Raw genomic sequence first — 8,969 nt, forward strand, 5'->3', positions numbered from 1 at the left:
GTCAGGACATATATAAACTAAATGCTTCCAGGCAAAATTTGAATCCAATTGTTTAGTGTTATTCTCATTGCTAAAAGGTCTGGATCTGCATGTCTGTCCTTACATGTATGTTTTAAATTAGATTATTTTCTACATCCAGATGGTATTAAAATTTAAAAGCAAGCACTTGTAAGAATCGGCTATTTTCATCACCTGTGACAGAAGGTATCTTCTAGTAGTGAATAAGTAGGCTAAGGGTGCCGGGGAGTGCTTAACTCATTCTTTTCTGCGAGCAGATAGGGCAAAGCATGATGATGTTCCAAGAAACTGGGAGTAGCTTTGTATGTGGCTCAAGCCTCATGTCCTGTCTTTCAAAAGCCTTTTGGTCCTCTGCACACTAGGTGGAATCGTCTCCACAATGTAGGGCCATTTCACCACCCGGTTTCATGACACAGCCACTTGTTCCTCCACAATCAGTGTGAACAAGGGAAAGTACTCACCTCCTTAGTCACCCACAGAGCTACCAAAGATCCTGTGTCCTAGAGTTTCCTGTAGCAGACCCGAGTAGTCCTTGGCCTGAGCTCTGGCCACAGTGAAATAGAACAGGAAACAGCCAGTAAGGCAGGAGCCAGAAGAGGCTCAAGAATAAGGGAGAGAGGACCCTGCCTTTTATGGAAAGGGAACCAAGCTTTTAGCATCTAGGCTGATAGCACAGTCAGATTTTTCAGGGTTAAGCGGCCTTAGTTATGTTCATCATTGTGATGCTATGATACAAAGTAAACAGTAGTGGCTTAGTTGTATCATCTTTTCCTTCTATAACACAATTTATCTGAAATTTAAATCAAGAAAGAAATAATTCACACCTGAGTCAGGTAGCTCAGTTGGTTAGTGTTGTCCCAATACACCATGCTTAAATAAGTGGGACAAGAAATCTCTCCCACCCCTCCTTCCGTTCCTCTCTAAAAATCAATTTTAAAAAAGTCACCGAGCTAGTTTGGAGGCATGACATGGTGTAGGGATCAATAGGGGAGCTTAATTCTGAGCCCCAAGCCCCATCTAGAGTCCTGTCCTTTTCATGGCTGCACCCTGTAGGTGATTCCCTGTCTCCCTGGCACATCTCTTTCCCCTACACTGATTTTCTACCAGCACTTTCCTTAGCACTTGGTTTGGGAGTTTTAAACTGTAACATAAACACTCAACCTGTTGTGTCTCATTCCTCTATCACTGGCTTTTTTAAACCATGTAGCCCTGGCTGGTTGGTTCAGTGGTAGAGCATCAGCCTGGCGTGCAGGAGTCCCGGGTTCAATTCCCGGCCAGGGCACACAGGAGAAGCGCCCATCTGCTTCTCCACCCCTCCCCCTCTCCTCTCTGTCTCTCTTCCCCTCCCGCAGCCAAGGATCCATTGGAGCAAAGTTGGCCCAGGTGCTGAGGATGGCTCTATGGCCTCTGCCTCAGGCGCTAGAATGGCTCTGGATGCAACAGAGCAACGCCCCAGATGGGCAGAGCATCTTCCCCTGAAGGGCATGCCAGGTGGATCCCGGTCGGGTGCATGCGGGAGTCTGTCTGACTGCCTCCCCGTTTCCAACTTCAGAAAAATAAAAAATAAAAAAAGAGTAAAAAAAACCTAAAAAACAAACAAACATGTAATTTTGACTTAAGTTAAAAAAAAAAAATCCTTCAACCTAGCTAGGTTTTGCTCCTGCCCAATAAAAATGCAAGTTTCTCCTCCTTCTTTCCTAATTCTTCCCTAACACTCTACATTCATCTAGTTTCGTATACTTCAGTCGATTGGACAGAAATTCATCAGCTAACTCACTTGAATTGGCAAAAAGGTAAACTAGTGTCAGTAAAGCCTTACATGTGACTTACTGAAGGAAAGATAAAATGGTTCCTCTATGGGAAATCAGGCCTGACTTGCAGCTTTTTGAGGGATGTTTAAGAAGGAACAAGATCTAATTTGTTCAAACTTTTAAAGAACTTTTGTTAAGTTCTTTACTAAGACAATTTTAAAAGAATCAGTTACTATGAGATTGTGGGAATATTTTGTCATGCTTAGGAAACAACTTGGAAACTTGAGAATAAACATCTTTCAGGAGAGAATGTTAACAAGAGAAGTTTCCTACTGGTTGATGCTTGGTTTAACCTTATATTGTATAAGACTTTTTCTAAACAGCCTGCGAGTCCGGTATTATAGTGGAATCACGTCATTACTTCTAGGCCTTGAAGGTAAAGCAGAAGACAGTTTAAAAACTAAATAAAAAGCCTCACCAGGCAGTGGTGCAGTGGATAGAGCGTTGGACTGGGGCACGGAGGACCCAGGTTTGAAACCCCAAGGTCGCTGGTTTGAGCAAGGGCTCACTAGCTCTGCTGTAGCCCCCAGGCAAGGGACATATGAGAATGCAATCAATGAGCAACTAAGGAGCCACAATAAAGAATTGATGCTTCTCATCTCTCTTCCTGTCTGTCCCTCTCAAAAAATAAAAATAAAAAATCCATAAAATGTTGGCTCGAATTCTGGAACAAATGAAAGTGATGGAGGTAGTGTCTGATCAGATATTCAGTCAGAGAAAGGACATGTTCAGGTCCTGAAATTCTAGGTTTAGGGCTCTATCTCATAGCCTTAGGTAAATGAAAATGCTTCTCAAAGGAAATCAGCAACTTACACAGCTCACTGCCTGAGAGCTGGTGCTGGCAGAAACTACACATGGGTACAGGGGGTGAGGGGTGGTAAGGAGTCCTTGTATGTGTGGTCTAGGCCTCCAAAAGGAATCAGACCACAGGGCTATTTGGTTAAACACAGCTGAGAGGATAACTCAAGCCCTCCACAAACTCCTTTAACACTTCATTCAAAGGCACAATGGTGAACAAAATGGGTTGCTGGTCCTCTCCAGTATAACATTTCTAATGTTCTTGGAAGAGAAGGGAATCCTGGAGCTGGAAAATGGGACTTCAGCTTCAGGCTTCCTCTCCTCCCCAACCCACCACACCCTTCTGCCATCCCTCCATGAAAAGAATATGTCTAATTAGCATTGCCTGGTATATCTTTATCTTACACTTGTGCTTGGTGGAAGGCCATAGAAACAAATCTGGGCAATACCAAGGCTAACGCCTTTACCAGTCAGAACTGTCCCTCCCTCAGGAAATATGATATGGGGTCACTTGTTTCATTGAACTTTGTATAATAATGTCATACTTGTACTCAATGGGAAAAGGAAGACTTTTCTCATAATGAAGAAATGTGAACTGGTTGGTTATCCTCAGGATAAATGTAAAGGGAAAAGGAAAAACAAAAAAGGAAAAAACAGTTTGGACTTAAAATTTCTGCCTTGGAGCTCGAAGGCTCTGAACAAGAAATAACAATACCTCAAGAAAACATCTGGAGTGATGATAGATAGCATCTCTCTCTCAAAGGCTCAGCCATTGCACTTCACAATTTCAGCTGTGAAACATTTACCATAAATATGTATCATCTGTGACTCTAGATTTCCTGTTTACAAGGACATACTGGAGATATGCTTTAGTGCATAGACTGATTTAAATCTTTTAGCTGAGCTGCAAGGATGGTTATCGGTCTCAAACTGAGTTTTCAACTCACTGGAATAATTAAGCTAGTTTCTTTGACTTAAGACAGAAGGCATGGATTCTATTCTTGTGTTTAGTGCTTTTTACTGTATATTTAATCTGACCCTGATTTTGCCACGAGCCTCAATCTTTTGTATCCTTTTTCATGGTTCTAAAAGGAATGGTTCTTGTGTACATAATATACAAGGAAGAACACCACTCTTCACATACCTTATATAAAATGCTTTCATTTAAGCCGTTTACATTACATTCCCCTTAGTTCAGGAGGGTAATGGAGAGAAGGCAGTTTGAAGTATTGCTGGAGTGATATGCGAACTTTCCATTCCAAACCTAACACTAAGGGCTTGTTTTTCCCCCCTCCTTTATTTAATATATGCCTAAACTTCTAAAATCAGTTAAAAGTAACACCACAAACTAATAACCAAACACTGCTGCAGAAGCTAGCAGGATAACATCTGGTTACTTGACAACAGCAAAACCTGTGCCCTTGTGATTCACCACAGTGTTTCAAGAGACTCGTTTGATTTATTGTTTTTTTCACCTAGATCTATGGCCTCACCTACCTGCTAGATTAGGAATATTCCTGTTCACCTTTGGGTAGATGTGGATAGTCGCTATTTTTGAATGGGAATTACTTCCCCCATTTCTTAAAACAGACAAGATTAAACACAATCCTAAACTGCAAGGTTTTGCTAAGCAGACAGACTTGAAATGTGAACTTTCTCCCCTTATTAAGTTTCAGCCTTATTCAGTATCTCAAATTGCAATATAGTTCCTTTAACTGTTTAAAAATCCTGTTAAGAGCTCAGAGATCATGTTTTTTACTTTGTTCTCACTCTCGTTTGTTTTGATCAAGATGTAGCCTGAGTCTTAACAGCCTTTTTCTGTGGAATGCCCCACTGAAGTAACTTCTCCATTGGCTAAGTACATATTTAAAGCTATGATGTTAGTAAGACACTAAGTCAGATTTGCCCAACTTTTTGAATCCAAGCTCTCTCCCCAACTCAGGGTGCTAACCAGAATTGGAATCTTTACTAGGGCATGCTCAGGAAAGCTTCAAAAGAGAAGAGCTTCAAAGCCCTCCTCCCTATGACACTGAATAAGAATTCTTGGGGTGCCTGACCTACGGTGGTACAGTGGGTAAAAGCCTTGACCTGGAACAGAGGTCGCTGGTTCGAAACCCCAGGCTTCCCTGCTAAAGGCACATATGGGAGTTGATGCTTTCTGCTCCTCCCTCCCTTCTCCCTCTCTCTGTCTCTTCTCCCTAAAATGAATAAAATCTTAAAAAAAGATATTAAAAAAGAGTTCTTGGGGATTACCAATTTATACTGTAACCTTATTACTGCTAATCACCATCAATAAAAGGTCACTCCATTACCCTCTATTTGAGAAAATGAGAATGTATCTGATGAACTGGAATACTGATCAGTATTGGGAAATTCTAATGTTGCAATATCTAATCAAACCTTGAGGGTACTGATTCTGTGAGCCACCTGAAAAAATTACTTATTAAACAGTAAAAAAAAATAAATTGGCTATTCTAAGACTGAAAAATATAGAAACCAACTCAAATGCTTTCCAAGTTCACATGATTGAAGATTAATAGTAAATACAAGCTAGCTTAAGATTTTTGGTTTAAATAAAACAGACCTGTCTTTATTTTGCCTGGGTTTTACAAATAACTCCATATTAATAACCAACTTTTTGTCTATGCTGTTTCTAGAGGGTATAAAACGTCCAAGATAAAGAATGATAATTGCCAGGGTCAGTTGGTTCAGGGTATATAGAGCGTTGGTACGGCATGGCGTAAGGACATCCCAGGTTCAATCTTCAGCCAGGGCACAGGAGAAGCAACCACCAGCTTTTCTATCCCCCATCCCTGCTTGCAGCCAGTGGCTTGATTGGTTCGAGAACAGCAAATGGGAGTTGCTGGGTGGATCCCAGCCTATCTCCCCTCGGCTCACTTAAAAAAAAAAAAAAAAGGCTAATTGATTATTTCCTAGTCTCATTATACATAAAGGTTTAAAATCTCAAAATATATAGAAATAACTTTGGGGTACTTCAGGAGGGTCCCCCAAACACTTGAAGATTTGAAATTGCATGGGAAGAAAACCTTCAGGGCATATTATATGGGTCAACAATGGTTATGGCCTGACCAGGCGGTGGCGCAGTGGCTAGAGCGTCAGACTGGGATGCGGAGGATCCAGGTTTGAGACCCCGAGCTCGCCAGCTTGAGGTCAAGGTCGCTGGCTGGAGCAAGGGGTTACTCGATCTGCTGAATGCCTGTGTTCAAGGCACATATGAGGAAGCAATCCATGAACAGATAAGGTGTCTCAATGCACAACGAAATACTAATGATTGAGGCTTCTCATTTCTCTATCCCTGTCTATCCCTCTCTCTGACTCTGTCTAAACAATGGTTGTGAATTAAACAAACAGGGTAAAGGAATACCCAAAGATGGGTACTTTGTTTTTTGCTCCCTGGCTCTCCACTTTGATTTATGCATTCCTTCATGCATCACAATGCACTTATTATGATAGACTTAAAGAAACTTTGAGCTGACATTACTGAAAGGAGACATCTTACACAACTGCCAAGGTTTCAAAGAGTTAATGCAAGAAGTTGGTAACTGTTTCCTTCTACAGGTAGCTCCAAGGAGACAAAGATTTAAAGAACATTGCCACCTGGAGATGTAGCTTTTGGAAAGAACATTTATAAGACAGTCTCCAACCTTACAGTATGGGACTTGATCAGGAACCTAACCACAAACAAAAACATCTGCCCATCTGTGGAAATCGAAGATTCCTTGGAGAAGCTACACACACAAGAACTAGTCAGCAACCCGAAGACATCAAGGCCTGTATACATATAGATTGATATTAAAGTCAGAGCCCACTGCCTGCCTTATCTGTCCGCTAGTTATATAATTATATATTATAGTATCAGCTGTAAGTTACATGTGTTTTTTTCTATATAGTTCAACTGATTACTGAACAGGTATAGCCCTGGAAGGTTTGCTCAGTGATAGAGTTTAGGCCCAGTATGTGGATATCCCAAGTTGACTCCCAGTCAGGGCACACAGGAGAAACACCCATCTACTTCTCCACCCCTCCTCCTCCTGCAGCCATAGCTCGATTGAAGAGAGTTGGCCCCAGGCCATGAGGATATCTCCATGGCTTTGCCTCAGGCACTAAGACCAGCTCAGTTGCTGAGCAACTAACTGCAGCCCCAGGTGGGCAGAGCATCACCCCCTAGTGGGCTTGCCAGGTGGATCCTGGTCAGGGCACATGAAGGAGAGCCTGTCTCTCTGCCTCCCCTCCTCACTAGAAAACAACAAAAAACATGTATGATTAATACTCATCATGGCTTATGCAAATCTAACACTGCAGTGGTGGGATTCAGTCAGTTCACATCAGTTCAGCAGAACCAATAGAGTGGGCCCTTATCATGGAGGTTAGGTTCAAGTTATCCCCCCCATAGGTGAAAATCTGCAAAGTAGCAACCTTATATGTACTTATTTATATATATATTTTTAAGGTTTTATAAACCATCCCCACACTCTTATAAACCTTTTCCACGCTCTTATAAACATTTCCTATGCTCTTACACTTTACACTCTTAATTAATACCTATACCACAAAATCCTGCGATATAGCAAAAAATCCAGAATACAAAATTAGATATATACTGTACCAAATTTTTAAAGATTTTTATTCATTTTAGAGGAGAGAAGGGGAGGAGTAGTAGAAAGTATCAACTCCCATGTGCTTTGACCAGGTAAGCCCAGGGATTCAAACCAGCAACCTCAGCGCTCCAAGCAGATGCCTTTATCCACTGTGCCACCACAGGTCAGGGCTGCACCTAATTTTTTTTTTTAAGTTTATTATTATTTTTTTCTTTACAGGGACAGAGAGAGTCAGAGAGAGGGATAGATAGGGACAGACAGGAACAGAGATGAGAAGCATCAATCATCAGTTTTTCGTTGCAGTACCTTAGTTGTTCATTGATTGCTTTCTCATATGTGCCTTGACCCGCGCCTTCAGCAGACTGAATAACCCCTTGCTTGAGCCAGCGACCTTGGGTCTAAGCTGGTGAGCATTTTTTTTTAATTTTGCTCAAGCCAGATGAGCCCGCGCTCAAGCTGGCGACCTCGGGGTCTCGAACCTGGGTCCTCAGCATCCCAGTCCAACACTCTATCCACTGTGCGGCCTGGTCAGGCTACACCTAATTTTTGTTGAGTTTGGCAAACCAGTTGTTCAAATGGCACTTGTGATCAGGGTTCTAAGGTGGGCGCCTGGGCAGCTCCCGAATGTGGAACTCAAATTTACATTCCTTACCCTTTTTTAACGTTCATCTGTGCAACAGGGTATTCTAAGCACCCATGTTCATTCCATCCATAGGTGAAAAAAATTGACAGAACTATGCTTTTAATATTTATTCATTTCATAGAACTCATTATACCTTTGATGAAATACTACATTTTCATTAAATTCCCTCATGTTTGTTACTTCAGTAAACAAACATAAAACATAAAAAGTGCCCAACGACCAGAGGGTGACAACCTGTATTTTTTTTGTCAGGTGTTATTTAATATTTTTTCATTAATATTTTAGAACTCATAATATAGTTTTGTGTATGTCTTTTATTGTTCTTTTTAAAGTCTTAAATGCATGAAATAATCAACTACCTTTTGGTATATCTTTTTTTTTATAAAGTAGTCATTAGGGCAGAGAACCAGTTGTTAAATTATTTGAATCCCACCACCGACTAGATGCCAAATACAGACAGAAAAAATGAGACAGAAGGTAAAACTCAAATTAAGAGTTCACAGGACAGAAAAAGTTCACTTGTTTTTACTGCAATGAAGACCTTAAGACTTAACTGCCTTCAATTACTTACCTTTTCTGTTTGGGAAAAATCTAGCCTTACCCCAGAACCCACGGTTTCAACATTGATACTGAGACTTCCTAGGAATGAACCTTTCTATCGCTGAGGCCACACTATTCCAACCAAAAAGGTAGGTAGGTCATCAATGCATTTTTTGATTTAACCAAAAGGGGGAACTATGAATGAAAAAAGGAGATCCATGGAAAGTAACTTCACATAGTAATCTGACCATAAATTCCTAATTAGGCAGGTCATAGTGGGTAGTCAACTCCAGGCAAGTAACTCCTTAGTAAAGAGTTTATCTTTGCCTTAAGCAAGTCCTGTCCATCGTTTCTGGGGTAACTCACCTTTGAAATAATCTTAACTGTTTTATAATCCAGTTACACCTTGCTTTTTTCTACCTCCCATGTAACCTTATGCTCCTTCCTTAATTTCAAATGCATAAAAATCTGCAAAATTGTTCTCTGGAGCATCTGAAATATTGTTCCCCAGCAAATGTCATCATAGGGGCTCAAACAGAA

This window comes from Saccopteryx leptura, chromosome 11 (genome assembly GCF_036850995.1).
Source record: "Saccopteryx leptura isolate mSacLep1 chromosome 11, mSacLep1_pri_phased_curated, whole genome shotgun sequence".
NCBI lineage: Eukaryota > Metazoa > Chordata > Mammalia > Chiroptera > Emballonuridae > Saccopteryx > Saccopteryx leptura.